Source organism: Schistocerca cancellata, chromosome 9 (genome assembly GCF_023864275.1).
Source record: "Schistocerca cancellata isolate TAMUIC-IGC-003103 chromosome 9, iqSchCanc2.1, whole genome shotgun sequence".
Lineage (NCBI taxonomy): Eukaryota > Metazoa > Arthropoda > Insecta > Orthoptera > Acrididae > Schistocerca > Schistocerca cancellata.
Window position 1 is genome coordinate 289,838,628 of NC_064634.1, and position 22,947 is coordinate 289,861,574.

Below are 22,947 nucleotides of genomic sequence, written 5' to 3' on the forward strand. Positions count from 1 at the left end.
TACAGGCATACCATCGCTCTCGTCGAGGTTCATTAGGGTGCAGCAAGCAATTATTGTACTTTCCAAAGCACCTCTGCTACCCGATGCGTTGATTATCGTGTGTTCTGCCGGGGAACTGCTGCCGTATGAATAGGCTGGGATGCCTCTGCCTCGCTGGACAGGGGGTGCCTACGAAGCGAAGTCCGAACAATGACTGTCGGCCTGCATTGTCCTGTCCAACCACCTCGCCTTCATCCGAATTAGACCGTCCGCTCCTAACACGAATCAAACAACGAAGCAAAGTACCGTCACGTGACAAGCACAAAATTCTGCTCATATGTTGTAACGTGTCCGCTCGGGCGTACGTTAACTCTTTAAAGCCTGTACTATGGTAAGTTGACGGGCTTCACCTTGTAAGAAAGGATTTTAGTAAATATGTTGACCGCGTGTACCTGAATGGAGGCAAAATCAGACTTCCACCCACTCAGTAACAACAATGATACGTCAAGCAAGTCTAAAGTGCAACTACACGTTAGGATGGACAAGAAACATATACAGCAGATGCTACCAATTGTTAATAACACGGTCGCCAGCCTAATTAGGCATTAAGTGAGTTTTTTCCTTGTACAAGTGGATATACGTACAAGCATAACAACACGTAGTAATACTGCATTATATGGTAAATTTTAGAAGCAGAAAAATCTACTGAACTAATATTTTCCCTTTCTGTACTAATTTGGACAAGCTATAAATACACAACATTACATTATAATGATTACTACAAACTGCGTTTTGTCTATTGATCCGACTAAAATCGGGCATAGGTTACCCTAGAAACAGCACTTTTGAAACACACATACAATGTCAATTTTAAGAAGGGTAAAACACTGATAAATTTAGGTTTTATATTGACTTTAACTTTGCTGGTCAAAGCAGTTCAGTACACTTCAGGATTCAAATGAATAGAAAAGAAAGAAAGGAGAAGGGGGGGGGGGACCCTGAAACTGTTATGATCACTGTAGTAAAAGTTTGATCATTGAGAGCCTTAAGCATTCTAGATTTCCAATATATGATTTACCACTCTTTTTGTCTTATTTCCTGCTCATTTAACTATCGTTATTTTCGTCTCAATTTAAATAAACTTCATTACTAAACCAATTTCAACATTATCTTCCAACTTGGTCAGACCTATATTACTCGTCCAGTATTTCATTAACAACAAAGTTCTTTAAACATCATTCTAACATAGATAGGTCTGCAGGTAATTATTATTAACATAAACTTTAAATCTTCATCTTGGGATACTCGGATTGCACAACATGTGGAAAGGACCCTGTCTAGGTTAGTTGTGAGGATGATTAATTGATAGGACAGTTCTGGTAAAATTTAAGTTATTATTGAACAGTATGTAGCAAAAGTGACACTGGTCCACACGAATACAGTACTGAAAGTTTCAACCTGTTCATATCGATGAGGCGGTCGGCAGGTGGCGAGACGGCGAGGCACAAAGCACACGTGCAATTACAGCAATGGCTCATGAAATACCGGCACTTTACTTCTTCATGGCGTCGCAGTGCTTTTCCATTTAGTGCCTATGGAATATTGTCATGCTGTATAGACGTCGGAAACAGCGCATCCGAGGCTCAACGAAACCACTTTTTCCAGGAGAGCCTCCTCGATCCAGCACGTGTTTCTCAGATCGATGCCCAACTCCGACTACTACTACTGAGCCCTTTATGCCGTGCAGCGCCCGTGTGCATTTTCCCGCGTTCGCCTGCCTCCACCTTTTACCGCTCCCCTACAGACAGGGTATTCACCAAAGGTTTTACATTCCACATATTCTAATACATTGCCTATGTATGGACCAGGCGTACAAATACAACTTTCACATCTTCCAATAGTTTGAACCTTAGGTACACTTCCCTTCGATTACAACATTGCTTGAAATTTGACATAAATATTAAAATTTACATCGAAAATTGTTTATAGCTTCTTCAACATAATGACATGAAACAAAAAAGAAATAAAATCAGAACATCGATTATACTAACTTATTGAAATTCAGAAGAAAAAATTTTATTACAAATACAGTAGGATAACGTTAGTGTTGTTACAATGTCAGTAGTGACAGCGGCTCACAAGTTGCTACGCACACTGTCGTTTAAGACATGGCTACCGAAATCAGCAACAGTAAAACGAAAGCCGCAACGTTGAACACTGATTTCAAACTCTCACAACCGGATGAAATTTGCTATATGAAGCCCATTGGGTAACTTCCGTACCACTGTGTGGATGCTGCAAATACCGTTGTGTCGCGCGGTGTAGCTGCGCCTTGCCACGGTTCACGCGGCTCCCCCCGTCAGAGGTTCGAGTCCTCCCTCGGGAATGTGTGTGTGTGTGTGTGTGTTGTCCTTACAGTAAGTTAGTTTAAGTTAGATTAAGTAGGGTGTGCGCCTAAGGACCGCTGACAGCAGTTTGGTCCCATAGGAACTTACCACAAAAAATATTACATACCGTTGACTGCGACGTTAGAAAAAGAAATTTGTTACTGACTTTGGGTTCGATAGTAGCCTCTTTACAAGACGATGAACGCAGAACTGGATTCAGTGTGACGACAATACTAGACCTGCAACTCGTTCCTGCGCACTTCGTAGGATGACAGAACACGTACCACGATTTATCCCTGTCTTTTTGCTTCTACTTCGTTTTACATCTACATATACATCTACATTTATACCCCGCAAGCCACCCAACGGTGTGTGGCGGAGGACACTTTACGTGCCACTGTCATTACTTGCCTTTCCTGTTCCAGTCAATTCCTTTTTATTTCAGGGTAAAATGAAATTAAACATACTGCAGGAATATGTTTAAAAAATACAAATTCTTCATCTTCATTGGTTCCTTTAAAAATGTCTTCTCAGATTTCTGCCCTCGAATTCTCTCAAAATACCGTGACTGAATCATTATGTCTGGTTCGGTGATACGATATTTTTCTTCTGTGTTCTGAACCTAACTGATCAGATTATTTTACAGTTAACAGTTGACCATCATGGTGGAATAAACGTCTGACATACCAATAAATGAAGGTAGCCAGTTTTCCTTGTGAACTTTCTGAGAGAAATAATCGAAAGATTTACATAAACAACGCTAGGTGCCCTCCAACAGTACTGTTCGATAGAAAAATCAACATTAAAGTCTCCACAATCAATAACTCTCCAATTAAGAATGCGTTTCCTAATTAAAATTAGCTGCTTTGTGATACTTAAGATATTTTCTGCAGGCTGCCAGTAAACTGCTTCTCCGTTTGCTAATGCATGATAGTAACATAACATTCACAGATCTATTCTGATCATTAACTTCAATGACCTGCAACTTACCTTCATTTTTTGTTTGTATAACCACCCCTTTTTTCATAGCTTAGCAACCGATGTAAGTTTTTCTTGAGTCGGGCGACTGATCCAGTGTAGGATTTTTTATTGTCTTTCGAACCATATTGTTTATGTTGTGGCAGCAGATAACACGTACACAAAAAAATGCAGAAAAACAGAACGATCACTAAATAGATGTATTTGTCTGTCTTCTTACAGAATTTGAACCCATTCGTACCAGTTTAAAACATAAAAGTGGCCCGCTTAAGAAAAACTCAGAATTGTTTTTGCACATAAAATTCTAATGAAACTAGACTTTTGAGAGCAAGTTTTCAATTTTATCGAAATAATACATTTTTTACTTATTTCATTCACTTTGAACCGTTTCCGCGCGTTCAGTTCTTGTAAGAACGAATTTCACATACTATGTTTTGCTCTATTTTAACCATCGTATCTCGACAACGGATAAAGATCAGTGGATAAAAAAATTCGTTTTGATGTTATCTTTTTATCTACATTCGCGCAAAGTTTGAACCGATTCGCACACGTCTGAAATATAGAAACAACGCACTCCCAGATAAATGTGTTCCTTTTTTTTTTTTCTTTGCACGTAAAATCCAAACCAGGCAATATTTTTTTCAAACGGTTAGAACCCCTCTTAGACCGAGGTCCGATACACCACTGGAACAAATTTGAAGCATCAGTCTCGCCTCAGTCCGGAGTTATTTAAGGATGACTTTTTGTGGACCCTAAACGAGGGTAACTGTTTTTGCACGTAAAATCCGAACAGAACACATACAAATGGTGTCGTTAGCTGAGCATTAATTTCAGCCCAATTAAAATATTTTGCAAAAAGGAATTAATCGATTCGCACAATTTGCCGGCGTGCCAGCTCCGGGTCGTCGTTCAAACATTGCTTGATACACTAAAACATAGCTGCAGTAAGACAGATTTTCGAACGGCTACACAAATGCCCGCCCGTTCGTTCTACAGCAAAAGTTTTTACGCCATACTCCTAGCGCAAATAGGAACCGACCACCAACACCTCCCAAACGGCGATTCTGCATGCGGTCTTTTCATACATACTTGTTATTCCGCTTCAGCGCTGTAACGGTTACGCACAAGTTGCGGGATTAACAGCTTTCTGCAGTATGATATGGTGATTGTGAGAATTACTGCAGCTCCAGACGTGATCATCATAATCTCTCATATTGTGTTTTGCAAACCAACCCACATGAAAGCAACACAGACATTCCTCTACGTTATTTCAGTTCCTAACGACACCGCAACAACTTGGATAAACGTCCATTTCGAATATTTTGGAAATTTGTGATAAGGTCTTATGGGGCCAAATTGCAGAGGTCATCGGTCCCTAAGCCTACACACTATTTAATCTAACTTAAACTAACTTACGTTAAGGGCGACACACACACCCATGCCCGAGGGAGGACTCGAACCTCTTACGGGGGGAGCCGCGCGGACCGTGACAAGACGCCGCAGACCACGCGGTAAACGTCCATTTTGACAATAAAATTTTGCGTGGCCTCTTCGGTTAAAGTTACTTGTTCAGCGAAAGATGATGCTTAATGTATTCATAAATTTGAGTTTTTAAAAACAATCCATAAATAATAATTATCCAGCAACACTAGCATAAGACAGTTAACTTAGAACTTTTAAGCTAGAATACTTCAAATAGTGAAACTTACTAATACCCCAAAGGAAAATTACGAGGGAGGTTCAGATGAAAACCTCATTTTTTTATACGAATGAAGTAATACATAAAAATTGCAGATTTATCATTTTTCAACGTAGTCCCCACGACGTATAATGCACGCATTCCACAGCTTCGAATGAGCATGGATTCCTCATGAGAACTCTTTAGGAAGTGAACGCAGCCACTAGCGTACCGCGGTTTTCAGCTCTTCACCGCATCTGAAATGCTTGCGTCTTAGCGCTTCTCTGAGCCGTCCGAACACACGAAAACTACTAGGATGAAGATCACTGTTCAAGAGATTCAGCTATACCTCGTGTTGTAGCTACGGTTGAGAGGGCAGTGTGGGAATCAGTATTTTCGTGTTGCAGCAAAACACGTGTAGTTAGAAGTCCTCGACACTTACTCCTTATTCCAAGGCGAGGGTCATTTCGTAGCAGAGCTGAGTATGAACTGCTGATTAATGTTAATGTCCTTTCCAGTAAAGCTCCAAAATAACCGATTTTGCTTTGCGAAAGAGAGTGAGCACGATTTTTCCTGCCCACGGTTGAGTACGTATTTTTTTTTTGTTTCAGCGAAGAGCTGTAGCCCATTTCTTGATCGATATTTTCATTTCAGAATGGTGACCATTGCACCCAGGTTTCATCTCCTACCACAATTCTGTCCATAATTCATTATTATCTTCTATCTGGAAACATTCCAAGAGTTCCTCACGGGCGTCGTACAACCGATCACTCAATTCAGCAGTCAGCTGGCGTGGCTATCGTTTTGCGGGCATTTTATTGAATCGAGGCATATCACGGACGATATCGTGTTCTGAACCGACACTAACATCCAAAATATTGGTTATTTCGTTTACGCCTGTTTTCCTTCGTAAGCTTTTCCACGGTAACATTACTTTCTTTCGTTACTTCGTGATGTGCCTGGCCCCGGCGTGGAGCGTTTTCCAAGGAAGTCACACATTTTTTGTCTTCCTGCGCCACTCGCACAGTTGCTGCTGAGACACACACGAATCAACGTTCTGTGATTTCGACCTGTGACTCATTTCTGATCGTTTAACAGCTTCACAACTCAAAATATGTATCACAGATTCGCTGCTCCAACGCTATGCTTGTCGACAGCGGTGGCGATCTAAACTGACACAGGTTCCTTTTTGTTGATGCACAAACACGCTGCCAACTACTCGTTATTTGTCGAAATACAAGGCTAGCCTCTGCTTGGTGCAACGCCGATAGTACAGCTTTTAGCAATTTCATCAGACGTTTAAGGTTTTTTTAAAATCATCCTCGCAGATACAATAAATAAATTACACTGCGTTCGGAGCGTTACTATGTACTGGACTACTGGTTACGGATAGACAACGTTGGAATTGGCAGAAATGCTTTTTTCATAGATATTCGATTATTTTTTAATTAGTTCTATTGTTGCGTTTGATTTAACTGTATGGTTCAGTTGGTGAATACTATTAAATGTAATGTGCGGTGTTTAAATGTTCAGTTCGTTTCCAAATTAAGTTGCTTTCAATTGAGGCACGCATTGTTCTTGTTGAATATGTGTTTTGACAACGCCATAAATACGCAGATTTAGTCATTTGCTGAAAAAATCCAGAAAATCCTGTTTCTCATCGTAATGCGGTTCGTAGACTTACTGGGAAATTTCGAGACACAGGCTCAGTGTTAGATGCCGAACGAACTGGAAGACCATGTAGACTAATCTAACAGAAGCTGTCGGACATTTCTGCTTCCATGCACCAGAGCCCAGGAAAATCAAGCGGATGTTGACGCAAGAAAAAGTATCGGGCTTTCCACCGCACGTAAAGCTGTTAGGCAAACACTGAAATTGTTCCCGGATAAAATGACAGGAGTGCAAGAATTGCAAGATGAGGATCATGAAAAGCGAATCCGTTACTGCAAATGGGTTACATCGTTAATTGAGAGGTATACCGCTGATATTCTTGATGTCACCTTCTATACTGGCAAGGTCTGATTCCGTCTCCCTAGTCACATTAACACACAGAACACACCAGTATGATCAACGGAGAATCCTTGTACGTTTTCCTTGTGTTGTGCTTGAAACGCCACTGCATGATTAGAAAATTGGAGTGAGGCTAGCAATATCCAAACGGCGCATTACCGGATATTTATTTTTGGAAGAAACCGTGAAAGTTATTGTTTTATTATCTACAATCTCATTGTTCGACTAAAGGATGACGAGATCACCTCGTAGCTTCAATAATATGGTGCTACTGCCCATACAGCCAGAAACATGATGCGTCTTTTCGAAGAGCTTTTTGGGGAGCGTGTCGTCTCAAAAAGCCTATGTCCCCTTCGCTCACCTGCCCTTATTACGCCAAACATTTTTCTCTGCGGAGCGGCAAATTTTGTAGTGTATCGCAGTCGTCTATTCACGCTTTGTGATTTAAAAACTGAAATAACTGCGTACGTGAGAAGCACATCAGAATCACGTCTACACAATGTGTTTGCCAATCAAATTAAGCGGATTCGGACTTGTAAAGCAAAAAAAGGACATCAGTTACAACATGTGTTGTACAACAATTTTCCGAACACCTTGAATCTGCCAAAAAAATAAAATAAAATTGTTTACAATAGATAACGTTGATAACGAGCAGTAGGGCATATTTTTTGATCGAAAGAGTTGATTAATGGATGTTATTTGATACATGAAATCGCTTACTGCCACTTAAACTACGCAGGATGTCCCATACATTAATCCTTAAATACTGGCGCTGGTGTGCTACATGCATCATCTCTCTCTTTCTGTTTATTCTCTGAAGAAACTGTTGCTCAACTTTGGCGATTCACTTATCGTATCACTGAAGTCTGCAAACTTGCTGGCACGGTAAAATTTCGATTGACATTTATTGCTTTTTTCATGTTTAATTGCTAAAACTTTCTTTGCTGGACCTTTTTGCACACGCTAAACTCACTATATGTCTACCATAATAACGGAACAAAAAGAGCGCGGCTGCTTGAGGGTTATGGGTAAGAATTATGCAGCCGATGTAAGATCCTAAACTATTTTGAGGCCAGGAACCAGATGAAGTGTTGAATAAGTAAGGTGTAGGATGCATGTTTTTGTAATGTTCCTACGGTTTACAACAAGCAATTGCCTGCCGTGGCCACGCTACTGAACCAAATTTCAAAATAAGGAAAAAAACTTCTGTGATAAACATAATTTTTGGCTGACGGTCGTAAATGGGGAATTATTCAGTGCAAGAAATTGCAAAGATATGTTTCATGCTCGGTGCAGCAAAAATTTAATGCCAGAAAGTCGAAGGAAGACGCACAGGAAAGTTTCACAGTAACGTGGTCTGAATTGGAAGAAACATACCGCCTTGGATAGGATCCTACGAGAAACTGGATCGTTTAAATAATCGAAAACCGGTCACAGTTCTCGATAAAGGATAGTTAGCATGGTAGAATTCGAGGCGATGTTAGTTCGTGAGATTGCCGTCCGGGGTGGCCAAGCGGTTAAAGGCGCTGCAGTCTGGAACCGCGTGACCGCTACGGTCGCAGGTTCGAATCCTGCCTCGGGCATGGATGTGTGTGATGTCCTTAGGTTAGTTAGGTTCAAGTAGTTCTAAGTTCTAGGGGACTGATGACCTTAGAAGTTAAGTCCCATAGTGGTCAGAGCTATTTGAACCATTTTGAAGTTCGTGAGATTACAAATTCGTCAATAAGCGCAAGTTGACCGAAAAATGTGCGTTTCGAAGAATACAGTGTGGAGGTTGGTAGTGGAGCAGCAATTACACGCCTTCTATAAACTTGTGGAAGCAATGGCGAGGAAGGAAGGAGACAAATGATTTGTAGACCAGAATGCAGTTTTATCAGCGGAGTATCCAGTGCAGTACTGAAGTGCCTAACTTCGTAAAGTTTCATTTGTTCACGTAGGCTTCCTGATTCAACCTTGATGGTGTGTTCAGGTGCTGTCATATTTATGTATGTTTTGATGGAAATTCATACTCCATTCTCGTCTCACCCCATCGGCGACGATTGTCTGTTGTCTGTCAATATGCACATGCTGTAAAGGTGTAAAGTCTTAAGTACTCTCAGTACTCAGTTTCTCCACGTTTGGAGAGCGCTGCTTCTCTGCATCTGCGTACTGCATTGGTGAATAACAGCTACAGTTGCTAAAAAGCTCCTTTTGGAGTTCCATACCTCAATCAGTAAAAACGGTACCCTTGTAGCATTTCTTTGTTGTTCGTCCGTCTGTCTGTCTGTCTGTCTGTCCGACAGTTAACACCCATTTTCTCAGGAAAGTTGTTGGTGTTGTGAAAAATTTAAACTTGTAAGTCAATTCACTCAAAAGATTTGGCCAATTATGTCACATATTTAGACACGCGCAAACTCATTCGTCAGAACTTATAGGGTACTTCTCGTTGACTAGAGTCATGAAATTTGGAAACAAGCAAAATTTCACAGTAAAAATAAAGGAAAAAATTCGAAAATTATTAATTTGTCATTATATCGCAAGAAAATTTTTTTTTTTGTCATTTGTTATCCGTCTGTCTCTCCGTCCGTCTATTTAGTACCAGTAATGATAACGCAAAAATCCTCAATATTCTCGATTTTCGGGGTGGAGGAACTACCTATATACATGAATAAGTTTGTATGGAACCCTCACAGTGGAGCGAGGCCTACTCGTACTACGCCAATTTTTGTATTTACAAGTTGCAGCTTTTATACTGTGTTGTGTACATAGTTCCGTGTAGTCAATGCGTACACAACTTTCCCACTAGAGCGCGCCCCGCCAAGCACAACAGCGCATGCGCAGCGCTCGTCCGTCTCCGCACTACAAGATGGCGCGCCCATAGAGATGGACCAAATTCTGCTTCCGCCGACCCGCGTATTGATATGTAACGCAGCCAATGCGATTGCTGCTAACGTAGAACCTTTTCTCCTCGCAGATCACTCTCGCGCAGTGATACATGAACGCGCGAGGTATTATAACGAGTGTACAGACCTCCGAATAGTCAGTCTGCATTTATCTGTACCAGTCTGCATTAGTCTGTACCAGTCTGTACGAGTTCTACATTTGTCTGTACCAGTCTATAGTCAAGTTTCAGTCTGCGCCCAATAATATTACCATATTCCTGTACATAGCCATGAAGATAAATGTATAGACACTTTTGTCAAGTATCGGAGATATATGTGAGAATAAGATTAACGTACCAATACCAAAGGAACTTCAGATTGTCAATTGTAAATAGCATCCAGAACTAAGTTAAGTAATTTTTATGCTTATTATTTTAGTAAATGTGTGTGAAAATTAATCAAATTCTGTTTAAAGTTGGTCACTGTCAATCTGCTACGCTAAGCGTGCAAGTGGTATTTCTATCGTCTGACCTATCGGCAGAAGATAAACACGCCACGATAAGACCATGAGACATATTGCTGACGCTCGCCTACTTCGTTAGAGCGACAAGTCAAATAATCTGATGGTGTGTGTACTGAAGGTCTTACAGTACGCACACCACATACTGAATCCATTTTCTAGTGTACTATGAAACTGACGTTGCAAATGCAACTAAACGCTGTGCCTAATGATGTAATGAATATTTAATACTTTACATAACAGAAATGTAGGAGTTTCGTTACGAAAAAACTCTAAATTTACACATGTACAATATAAGTTCGGAAAAATAGCAATGCAAACGTAGCTTTCTCTGTGCTCTGGTGATCAAAGTCAAATTATTATGAACGTAAAATTCGGGATTATTAAAAGTGATGTGTCCAATAACATCGTATGAAAAATGGGCACGTCGTGATTTTGATACTGTAAAAGCATTGGTATGCATTAGCATTAAAATAAATTAAACACGATCCAGTCACATTCACGTCACCACCGGCTATGTTCGACGTCAGAGTGCAAAAACCACTCACAGACGGAGGTGACAGCACTAGTAGTGGAGGATATGTAAAGCGCGTCAGCGGGACGCGGAAAATAGTGCAGCGGCTGTAGTAACGTGGAATCGGTGGGATTTATGTGAAGGCCAAAAGGGCATCATCAATGGCTTTCGAGCTACGGATGGGAACATTTTCGAAACGGCTCATGTGCCGCCGTAGTTGAACTACATCGCTCACGGTAAAATGGCGAAATCTTAAACCGTAGCCGAGGAAACTGTGGTGCACCACGGGTCATAGATGACGCCACGGGTCATAGATGGCATGGGGTGAACGACGCCTGCGGAGGTGTGTGTAGGCTAACAGACGTGCAACTGTTGAGCAATTGGCCGCCCAGATAAATCAGTCGGCTACCAGCAGTGTCTCCTCGACGACAATTCAGCGAACGTTGGTGTATATGAGACTCCACAGCATATGTCTGTTTCATGTACACGTGCTGACTGCTGTCGATCGGCAACAAAGGCCGGAATTTACGCGCCACTACCGCAACTCGACGTCCAATGAGTGGCGACAGGTGGCTTTTTCTGATGAATCACGTTTTATGCTCCAACAGACAAATGGCCGCTGGCGTATACTGTGTGAAATGTCTAAAATAAAATACTCCGCACAATGGGTGACTTAATAGTAACTGCGAAATTGTTTTTGATACTTTGCACCGTATGACTATCTTCTGTGAGGTAACCTACCTAGGAGAAGGGGCAGAAGTATGATGTGAGACAATAAAGTAATGAGACTGATGTAAAAAAAAATGTTGCTTACCGTTATAGTGAAGTTCAGTATTGTCTCCTTCAAAGTAGTCCCCTTCTGATTGGACACATTTTTTCCAGCGCTTCTGCCATTGATGGTAACATTTCTGGAACTCATCTTCTGTTATATCCACCAAGACCCTCGTCACAGCTTTTTGGACATCTTGTGTTGTTTGAAAATGATGAGCCTTGACCGCCGTTTTGACACTTGGAAATAGAAAAAAAGTCGCACGGAGCGATATCTGTTGAATAAGGTGACTGTGGTAGTAGTGAAATTTGTTTTGAGGTTAAAAATTACTGTACTGACAGAGCAGTATGGGATGGCGCATTATAGTGATGCAGGATCCAACATCAATGTTGGCACAGACGCGAATAACTCTTTTACGAAGTCTTTCTAAAATTTCTTTGTAGTAGTATTGGTTAACAGTTTGGCCAGGAGGCACCCATTCTTTATGAACAATTCCCTTGGAATCAAAGAAGCACACAAGCATGCATTTCACTTTTGACTTTGACATGCGAGCTTTTTTTTGGTCTGGGCGATTCCTTTGAGCACCACTGCGAACTTTGGCGTTTTGTCTCTGGATCGTACTGACAAAACCAACTTTCATCACCAGTGATAACACGGCTCAACAATTCTGGATTGATTTCCGTTTGCTCTAACAGATCGGCTGCCATATTTTTTCGTGTTTCTCGCTATTGTGGTGTGAGATTTTTGGGGACCATTTTTGCACAAATCTTTCTCATACCAAGATTTTCAGTTATTATTAGACGAACCGTTACTCGATTTATGTTCAGTTCTTTTGCAATCATTTTCACGGACAATCTTCGATAAGATCATACGAGTTCACACACCCTGGTCAAATTGACATACGTCCATGAGGTTGATGGTCGTCCACTGCAGTCTTCATCTTCAACATTCATTCTGCCTTCACTAAACATTTTATGCCAACGAAAAATCTCCTGGACATAACCTCCTCTCCAAAAGCCTTCTGAAGCTTACAGTAAGTTGTCGTCCCGTTTACACCCAATTTAACGCAAAAAGAAATGGCATACCGTTGCGCAATATTATGCGGTTCCATTTCCATGACGAGAGACACAAACACATGTTAACTTGTTGCTGCACAATTCACGACTGAGCAGTTGCATCGATGTGTCGTTGGACTAGAATGGCTTATAGACCAAGGCCAAACATATTGTGCCTACACAAGCCTGCAGGCTTGCCACATCTTGCAAAGAAAATCAGTCTCATTACTTTATTGTCACACCTCGTAAATCCTCCCTCGTAGCAGGATCTCTATTCTTAATACTCCCGAAGTCACACAATCCTCCTTGGTTTGGTCTTCGAGGAACAGATTGTTTTGATGTTACTCCAAACGCTCACCTAATCCAGAACCCTACGAAGAAAGTTGCAGGATCTGGTCTTCTGTGTGGCGCATATTCTAAACTCAGTTACATCCGAACTGGACAAGATATATGTGGCTGCATCTTGAACAAATGAGGTTGTTGCGAAACGGGGGCGTGTGACTGTGTTGCTTATGAACAGACAATAAGACACATTATGGAGAACTGCTAACTCCATGCCATTAAAGGAAGTCTGAAACACTTGGGTGGTATGAGACCGAGCGCTACTGTCTGTTTATTATATTTAAGTATTAAACTGTTAGTTCATTGTATTTGTTCTATAATGTCATACCATAATAGCAGTTGTCCATTTGTAGGTTGTTATTTTAGAAGAGTAACTAGTAGAACATATTTTGATGCCACCTCATGCAAGACACGAGACTTTCATCCACATTGTGCTGCAACAATTGTAGGGCACTGTTCCTATTGTTGTTCGCGACACGTTGTCGTTACGACATGACAGTACAAGATCGACTTTAATATTAATGTCCTTGAACACCTGAACAGCAGACGCCCTTATATTTGAATTGGATGATGAGGTTCTGTCCCGTAGCCCAAGCGATCGCCGGATCTCACTCCTGTGGATTTCTTGTTAGTTTTAAGGAAGTCGTTAGAGTGTGAAACGTCAACATAAACCAAAGAGGAACTGGTTAATAGGGTCCTAGCTGCCCGTATCATTGTGCAACAGGAATATTTAACAGAGTGCGGTGGTAAGGCATGCAGTGAGACAGGTGGCCATCATTTAGAACAGTTGTTACTTCGTGTGAACTGCTCCTGTGAATCAAAAATTAAATATTCATTCTCGACCATTAGTTCCTTAATCAAAATAGTCATATTGTTAATATTTTCTGCCAGTTTTCCACTAATTATTGAATTTTGCTTCTTATCAAACGTCTTTCACATAACTGCTTTTACTATCTTCAGCGGATTTTAGGTCTCATCTCTTTTATGTATTTCCAATGGGTCTTCAGTAAACACTTCTGGACTGTAAATTCCTCGGATAAAGTTAATATTGAACAACATTTTAAAATACAGAGTGTTTGGAAAGGAGCTCCCTTGCTTTAAATATAATGGGGAAATTAATGGAAAATTACATCATTGAGTACATTATCATGAAAGAGAATTCCTTCGAGTTTTGTTTAAAGTTAGTAGATGTCAACGTGGGGTCCATTAGTTGTCCTGCACACATCGCGATGATATTCTACTTCTCGCCACGTATTGGTTCAAATGGCTCTGAGCACTATGGGACTCAACATCTTAGGTCATAAGTCCCCTAGAACTTAGAACTACGTAAACCTAACTAACCTAAGGACATCATCCACACCCATGCCCGAGGCAGGATTCGAACCTGCGACCGTAGCAGTCCCGCGGTTCCGGACTGCAGCGCCAGAACCGCACGGCCACCGCGGCCGGCTCGCCACGTATTCACCAACATTTCAGGTGTAACTATCGTAAGCGCCACGATTCTTTCCCGTAAATGACTGATGTCTCTAATACACATCATTTTTTATGTGGCCCCAAAAGAAAAAGTCCAGTGGGGTTAAGTCTGGGCTTCGTGGTGACCGACGTATTGGGCCAGCCCTGCCTATCCACCTTCCTGGAAAGAGACTGTCAAGAGCCGCACGCACATGGTTACTGTAATGAGGTGGGGCGCCAGCTTGCTGAATAAATACAAGCCTCTTTTCCGCCTCGGTATCGTCCATTTGGTGAAATACATACCTTGTCAACATTTCACAGTAAACGTCCCCGTTTATTGTTTTTTCTACAAAAATGAAAGGACCAATGACACGATCTTCCATCAAACCGCAATTTGGAAGGGTCACATTGGTGCTGAATAACTTCATGTGGTTGCTCTGCCCCTACAAATTCTGCAGTTAGGAGGATTAACTGTTCCACTGACATGAAATGTAGCCTCATCACCGCACGCACGCCTGGACTGAAATGAGAGAACACAGAAAAAAAACACCACTTGTGCCGTCGCAAGGTCGAGCAGACCTACCAGGTGCAGGGGAGCCAAACTTGGAGAGTTGATGAGTCAAACAACACAAACTAAAATTGTGTATGTCACTTCGTACAGATTCTAGAACACATTAAAACCGGGGAGTACTTTTTCAAACACCCTGTACTGCTGTGCAGTGCATTTCACCTTGCTTTGCAAGGAATGAAAGAAGACTAAGTTAAGCACCGCCAATGTCAGGGCTGTTAATGGAAAGCTTGGACTGGGGAAGGAAATCCCACGTATCCCTTTGAAAAGAATCATCACAGCACTGGACTAAAGTGATTTAGGGAACCCAAAGGAAACCTAATTCTTAATGGATAGACGAGGTACTGAATCCTATCTCACACACTGTGCCATCCCGTTTGGTGACGCTTACTGGTCACAGAAAATGTTTGCCATAGTTCAGTACTGCCGCTAGGAGTAACCGCGCCATAACAGAGTGATATCTGGCCTTAAATACGAGGTGCATTCAAGTTCTAAGGCTTCCGATTTTTTTTCTCCAGAGTGGAAAGAGATAGAAACATGCGCATTGTTTTAAAATGAGGCCACATTCATTGTCAATACGTCCCAGAGATGGCAGCACCATACGGGAGATGGAATTTTACCGCCAGTGACGAGAATGAGAACTGTTTTAAATACTTAAAATGGCGACGTTTTCCTTACTTGAACAGCGTGCAATCATTCGTTTTCTGAATTTGCGTGGTGTGAAACCAATTGAAATTCATCAACAGTTGAAGGAGACATGTGGTGATGGAGTTATGGATGTGTCGAAAGTGCGTTCGTGGGTGCGACAGTTTAATGAAGGCAGAACATCATGTGACAACAAACCGAAACAACCTCGGGCTCGCACAAGCCGGTCTGACGATATGATCGAGAAAGTGGAGAAAATTGTTTTGGGGGATCGCCGAATGACTGTTGAACAGATCGCCTCCAGAGTTGGCACTTCTGTGGGTTCTGTGCACACAATCCTGCACGACGACCTGAAAATGCGAAAAGTGTCATCCAGGTGGGTGCCACGAATGCTGACGGACGACCACATGGCTGCCCGTGTGGCATGTTGCCAAGCAATGTTGACGCGCAACGACAGCATGAATGGGACTTTCATTTCGTCGGTTGTGACAATGATGAGACATTGATGCCATTTTTCAATCCAGAAACAAAGCGCCAGTCAGCTCAATGGAAGCACACAGATTCACCGACACCAAAAAAATTTCGGGTAACCGCCAGTGCTGAAAAAATGATGGTGTCCATGTTCTGGGAGAGCGAGGGCGTAATCCTTACCCATTGCGTTCCAAAGGGCACTACGGTAACAGGTGCATCCTACGAAAATGTTTTGAAGAACAAATTCCTTCCTGCACTGCAACAAAAACGTCCGGGAACGGCTGCGCGTGTGCTGTTTCACCAAGGCAACGCGCCCGCACATCGAGCTAACGTTACGCAACAGTTTCTTCGTGATAACAACTTTGAAGTGATTCCTCATGCTCCCTACTCACCTGACCTGGCTCCTAGTGACTTCTGGCTTTTTCCAACAATGAAAGACACTCTCCGTGGCCGCACATTCACCAGCCATGCTGCTATTACCTCAGCGATTTTCCAGTGGTCAAAACAGACTCCTAAAGAAGCCTTCGCCGCTGCCATGTAATCATGGCGTCAGCGTTGTGAAAAATGTGTACGTCTGCAGGGCGATTACGTCAAGAAGTAACGCCAGTTTCATCGATTTCGGGTGAGTAGTTAATTAGAAAAAAAATCGGAGGCCTTAGAATTTGAATGCACCTCGTACACGACAATGTGCAACGAGGTACGTAGACAACAGTCTGCTCCGCTTACAGGCACCGCAGGAGTTACAATTTACTGACGAACTGTATATTCGATACTCTCCGCAAATGATCTGTGCACCACCAGACGTCCGGCAGTGTACGTCCTGTTTGCTGGCTCACTTACTATGAAAATCGTCATGACCGAGATTGGACCACAAATGAATGATGTGGTTGCATCCAGGACACCCATCGATAATGATTCACTCCTGGACAGACGATGCTGAGATTTTCCCGATACCCTGCTCAGCTGGATGGACGGAAAATCACGTGACATAAGACTCTAGAGGAGCGAGAGCAAGCAATACACGGGAAACTATGAAACAGCAACAACAAGAAGCTGTCAGCCTGCTTAAAATTCGATAATTTCGTGCAACAGTGGAAGAACTGGCATTAAATCGTTCCTCAAGGTGCTGTCTTTAAACTAAATTATTGTTGCAAGTTGCCATACAGTGTACGAGTATATTGTACATGCAGAACAGTAAATGGATCATTTTAAAGGCAGAAATTTATAAATGTTTTACTGATCATATAATATTTGTAACATGCATTAATAGAAAATAAGTAGTACCATTCTGGTCTCACTTCATTCCACATTCCGATAAAACTAACATTACTTGATACAAATGTCGCCATTTTGATATGCATATCTGTACCACTATTATCTAATACTTTATCGCATGTTGCACTACATTTAATACCTTCTGCTATCGTTCTGTGTATCCTGCACCATATTACAAAAAGAATGAAAGTAGTTATTCCACACTGCCCTCGCTGAAAAGAAATTGACTGTGGCTGGTTCGGTAAATCAGAGCGAATAAGTGATTAGGCAACACAACGGTCTGGAAGTGTGGTGGACATGTTTGTGTCACTGAATTCTGCCGGTGGCTAAGGCTTCAAATCTCATGTTTTATTTCTTTATTTCTGCCGATTATTTCTTGTCCTTGTTGACAAGCTGCACACTAAAACACACGTGCAGTATGCAAGCGCCCCTTTACAGTATGCGGGCTTTCAAAAAAAAATTAGTGGTGTGGCCCTAAACTACGTACCCTCAGACTCTTTATAAACAATGTCTTTTACGAATCCCCACAAGAAAAGATCCAGAGGCGTCAAGTCTGGCGAACGAGCCGGCCACGACACATCTCCTCCGCGTCCAATCCAACGATTTGGAAATTGTCTCTGCAACCCATTTCTAGCCATCGGCGAAAAATGTGCCGGACACCCACCGTGTTGATGAAACATTCTGCTCCTTGTTCCTAAAGGTATTTCTTCCAATAACAGAACTAATGTTTCTTGGAGGAATGTGGTGTACTTCCTACCATTAATATTTCCTTCGATGCAATATAATAATTCTGTACTCCAGAATCCCACACCATACATTCACCGACCACGGGTTTTGGTGTGCAACATTCAACAGCCAACATCGATTTACAGTTGCCCAGTAACTCATGTTATGCAAATTAATATTTCCATGTTACGTGAATGTAGCCTCGTCAGTAAATAAAATCAAATTAATAAATGTGTCATCCCTCAGAATCTGAAGTTGAGCCCATCGGCAGAACTCAATCCGACGCATACAATCCGTACCAGTCAATTCTTGGTGGAGACTGATATGGTAAGGATATTTATGGCGATGCAGAACACGAAAACACTACTCTGGCTCATGCCAGATTCCCTTCCAATTTGATGCGAACTAACGCAAGAATCTCGAACAACAGTGGCAAGAGCACCAATTTCCGTTTCCTCGTAAGTAAATTTCCTTAGACGGATGTTTCCGATGCGTTAAAGATCCAGTTGGTCTCAATTTACCAAACATATACATATACATATACATATGTATTTAAATGTACGTTCAGCATATCTTTCAGCGTATAAATCTCTCTCATTGAATTGCGTTGCCATTCTCTGTAAATTAGAAGCATATCGACATGTTCTTCGAAGGAATACATGATTTACATTCGCTTGATCCGACGATATTAGTCTTACCGTTCCTATTAGTGTTGTATTGTGAAACCATCGAATGGTGTTTACATGTCATGGCACGTTAGATGGATACGTCGTATTCGGGCGAATATTTACTATTTGCACGATATGCGAGAGACAATTGTCAGAGCATGTTCTTCGTTAAGTGCCGAAGTGATAAGGAATACCACTCAATCCGTGATAAGAAGATTGCAGTAGTGCACTGATACCAATGGTCATCACTTCAAACACCTTCTGTAAGTAGACGTTCTTGCCAGCTTTCTGACCTCTGTTGACCTTCAAAGACGTTACTGTTACACATCACTGGATTCATCTCGATAGCCGCTATCAGAAAATAAGTACCAAACTATAGCATCCCATTTAAGACCTTGACCTTCATATCTCTGACGCGATTCCACCCAGCAACGAAAAACAAACGTCATTTTATGTCCCTCATTGACCCATGCAACATTTGTCCCACAAACTTTTCAGCTCCTATCACACTTTCGAAGTTAATGGTTCAAATGGCTCGGAGCACTATGGGACTTAACATAAGTGGTCATCATTCCCCTGGAACTTAGAATTACTTAAACCTAACTAACCTAAGGACATCACACACATCCATGCGCTTCGAAGTTATTCTAGGTGGCAATAGTTAGTGACTCACCCTGTGTATACAGGGTGAGTCACCTAACGTTACCGCTGGATATATTTCGTAAACCACATCAAATACTGACGAACCGATTCTACAGACCGAACGTGAGGAGAGGGGCTATAGGGTGTAACAAAAATTGGAGGGAGGACACACGTAGACGAAGAAATTGTGTTATATGAACATGGATCTGCAAACGCTTGTTTCCATGTTACAACTCATTTCTCCACCGAGTTTCAACGGGATCAGACTGTAAATTTTCACAATCGTTGTGTGTGCGCAGGCGTCAATCCTAACGCAACTGTTGAAGCAAGTCATCAAAAAAGATTTTTGGGCCGGCATTGTTGGTAACTCTTTCACAGGGCTTCACTTTTTTCCGCTCGGTCTCAACAGTCAAATTTATCATAACTTCGCAGAGAATGTTCTGCCTGATCTGTTAGCAAATGTGCATTTAGCTGTGTGACAAACCCGTACACAATGACAATTATTGAACTATATGAAAAAAATGTAATGTACTTACGAACTACGGCGTGTACACACTTTATTCAAAATTATACGTCACTAACGATGTTCGGATTTAGGTTATGCATGCCATAATCGGCGATGATGTGGCGCTGACGAATAGCGAAATTCTGCATAACCCGCTGCAGTGCCGGAACATCGATGCTGTCGATGACCTCCTGAACGGCTGTTTTCAGCTCAGGGATGGTTTTGAGGATATTGCTGTACACCTTGTCTTTAATATATCCCACAAAAGAAGTCGTACGTTTTCAGATCCGGAGAATATGGCAGTCAATCGAGCCCCATGCCAGTGGCCTCTGGGTACCCCAGCGAATGAGGTCCCCAAAGTGGTCGTCCAGGAGATCACTCTTCTGCTTCGATGGGGTCGAGCTCCGTCTTGCATGAACTTCATCTTGTCGAAATCAGAGTCACTTTGGATAATGAGTATGAAATCATCTTCCAAAACCTTCACATACCGTTCGGTAGTCACCGTTCCATTAAGGAATATCGCGCCGACTATTCTCTGAGTGGACATTGCGCACCACACAGTCAGTCATTGAGGGTGAAGAGACTTCTCCACTGTGAAGTGCGGATTCTCAGTCCCCCAAATACGCCAGTTTCGCTTATTGAAGAGCCCATCCAAATGAAAGTGGGCTTCGTCGATAAACCAAACCATACAGCGCATACTAATTCCCATCATGCTCCGCGGTAAACCATGCAGTTTGAACATCCTAACGCAAACCATTCAGAAGTTACGACAATTTTATTTCATATAGTTCAATAATAAATGCTCCATGCACGATAGAGCACCTCCTCATTTTAGTGTTAGTGCCTTTCGGCTTCTAAATAACAAATGCAGTAACAGATGGATGCTAGAGATGGACCAACTGCCTACCCCCATTGGGACCGATGACTTCGCTGTTTGGTCCCCCAGAATCAACCACCCAACTGGCTTTCACACTCCCCTGACCTAAGCCCAATGGACTTTTATTTGTATGGGCATCTGAAATATCTTGTGTGTGGAACTCCAGTATGAGATGTTCAGAATCTCCGTGCCCTTATTATGGAAGGCTGTGAAACCATACACAATATTCCAGGCATAATTCAGCGCATCCGAGGTTCACTATAAAGGCGGGTTGATGCTTGAATCAATGGCCACGGAGTGCATATTGAACATCTTCTGTGGGAAAGAGTTGCACTGTCCATAACTTAACGCTACACTGGCACAGAAAAATACTGCTCAAGTTCCTTGTAAACTAAAGGATCCAGTAGATAAAGCGAAAAGTTTTAAAGATACATTGAAATAATTTCTGCGTGACAGCTCTTTCTGCCCCATGGATTAGTTTCTGATTATATCGTGTAAGCCTGCCGCTGTGCCCGAGCGGTTCTAGGCGCTTCAGTCCGAAACCGCGCTCCTGCTACGGTCACAGGTTCGAATCCTGCCTCGGGCATGCATGCGTGTGATGTCCTTAGGTTAGTTAGGTTTATATACTTCTAAGTCTAGGGGACTGATGACTTCAGACGTTAAGTCCCATAGTGCTCAGAGCCATTTGAACCATATCGTGTATATTTGGGTAGAATTATTATATTTTATTTTACAATAAGATTAATCTTTAAAAATCAGTTACATCAATGGGCAGCATTATGAATATTTTAATAGGGAATGTATTTGTTTGTAAGCCCACAGAACGTTACACATCACATGTCGTTTTCTCAAGCACAGTCCGAACATACAAATAACCATCTAATTAACAATACTGGAAGGTCATTTTTCTTCTTGGCCATTTTAAAGCGGCAATTTACAGATTTAGAAAATAAAATCTCCATTTCAAATCTCAGATATTTTCGGTCTTCGACCTTGCCGTGTCGCCTCACTGCAGTTTCCGTTGTTCCCCGGATTAATTACAAAAGCAACGGTGGGTTTTTCGTCAAGGCAAAGATTAAGGCTCAGTGTTGCTTCCTACAGTGTAAAGATGTACACTTCGTAATACTGTAAAAATTCGATTCAAAAACGTTTCTTTCTTCCTTCTCAACTTATCCTCGAACTTCTTACACAACTACGACTTTGTGTCAAAAATTGCTACTTATCAGAAAGCTTGTCACCTGGAGAGTAATAATACGGTAAACAGGAAATGGCTGACACTCGTAAACCACCCAAGTCGCAATCTCATTCTGGTTCTTTTCTTCTTTTTTCAGAGAAGATTAGCTGTAGCGACTGGTAAACAGCTTTCGCAACGACACGGCGAAGCCAGCCGAGAGACTATACCGAGCTAGGCCGCACTGGTCTAAACACCCCACGGCTCCGATAAAGGCAAGTACCTATCGCTAAGTATTTGCATGCTTGTTCACCTTGTGACTCCAGTTAACACGATACTGAGGTATGTAAGATCTGCCTCACATGACTATACCTCGCCGTTCGTACACAACGTCTTATTTGTTTGAACTAATGCTGAAGTTACAAACATATATGTTACATTGACGCTGCAGGTGCTCTGTGTTTAACCCTTGTAGTACATTACTGAACAGAAGATTTGAAACACTAAAAAACAAAAAGAGAGGGAGATAAGCGTGTCGCAGATGACTATCGGAGATAGGTTACACTTTCAGTCCAACATTACAAATTTTTGAGCGTTTTAAAGCTACCGTCGTTAGCTGTTGGTGAAACTTTGTGGGTGTAGCATGACAGAGTGTACCTCACATTTTATTATTGGACCCATTTATGCAAAGTATGTATACAATGAGCGAGTAATAAACGAAATTCAGGCGTAAGGAAATTTAAGTTCCGGGATAAGAAAAAAATATTTTCAAGTTTGCCACCAACATTGTAAATCTGTCAGAGAGAGCAAAGGACCTGGAAAGTTTGAAGAGTGGAATGCAAAATGTCTTCAGA

General features: G+C 41.9%; 1 long non-coding RNA gene across 1 annotated transcript in view; it reads left to right on the forward strand.

The window, feature by feature from the left end:
- LOC126100607 (uncharacterized) overlaps window positions 1-22,369 on the forward strand; it is a 563,386-nt gene extending 541,017 nt beyond the window's left edge. The window contains exon 5 of the long non-coding RNA XR_007522186.1: window positions 22,254-22,369. This is a non-coding gene — a long non-coding RNA (uncharacterized LOC126100607). The remainder of the gene's footprint in view (window positions 1-22,253) is intronic.
- Window positions 22,370-22,947: the final 578 nt, after the last annotated feature.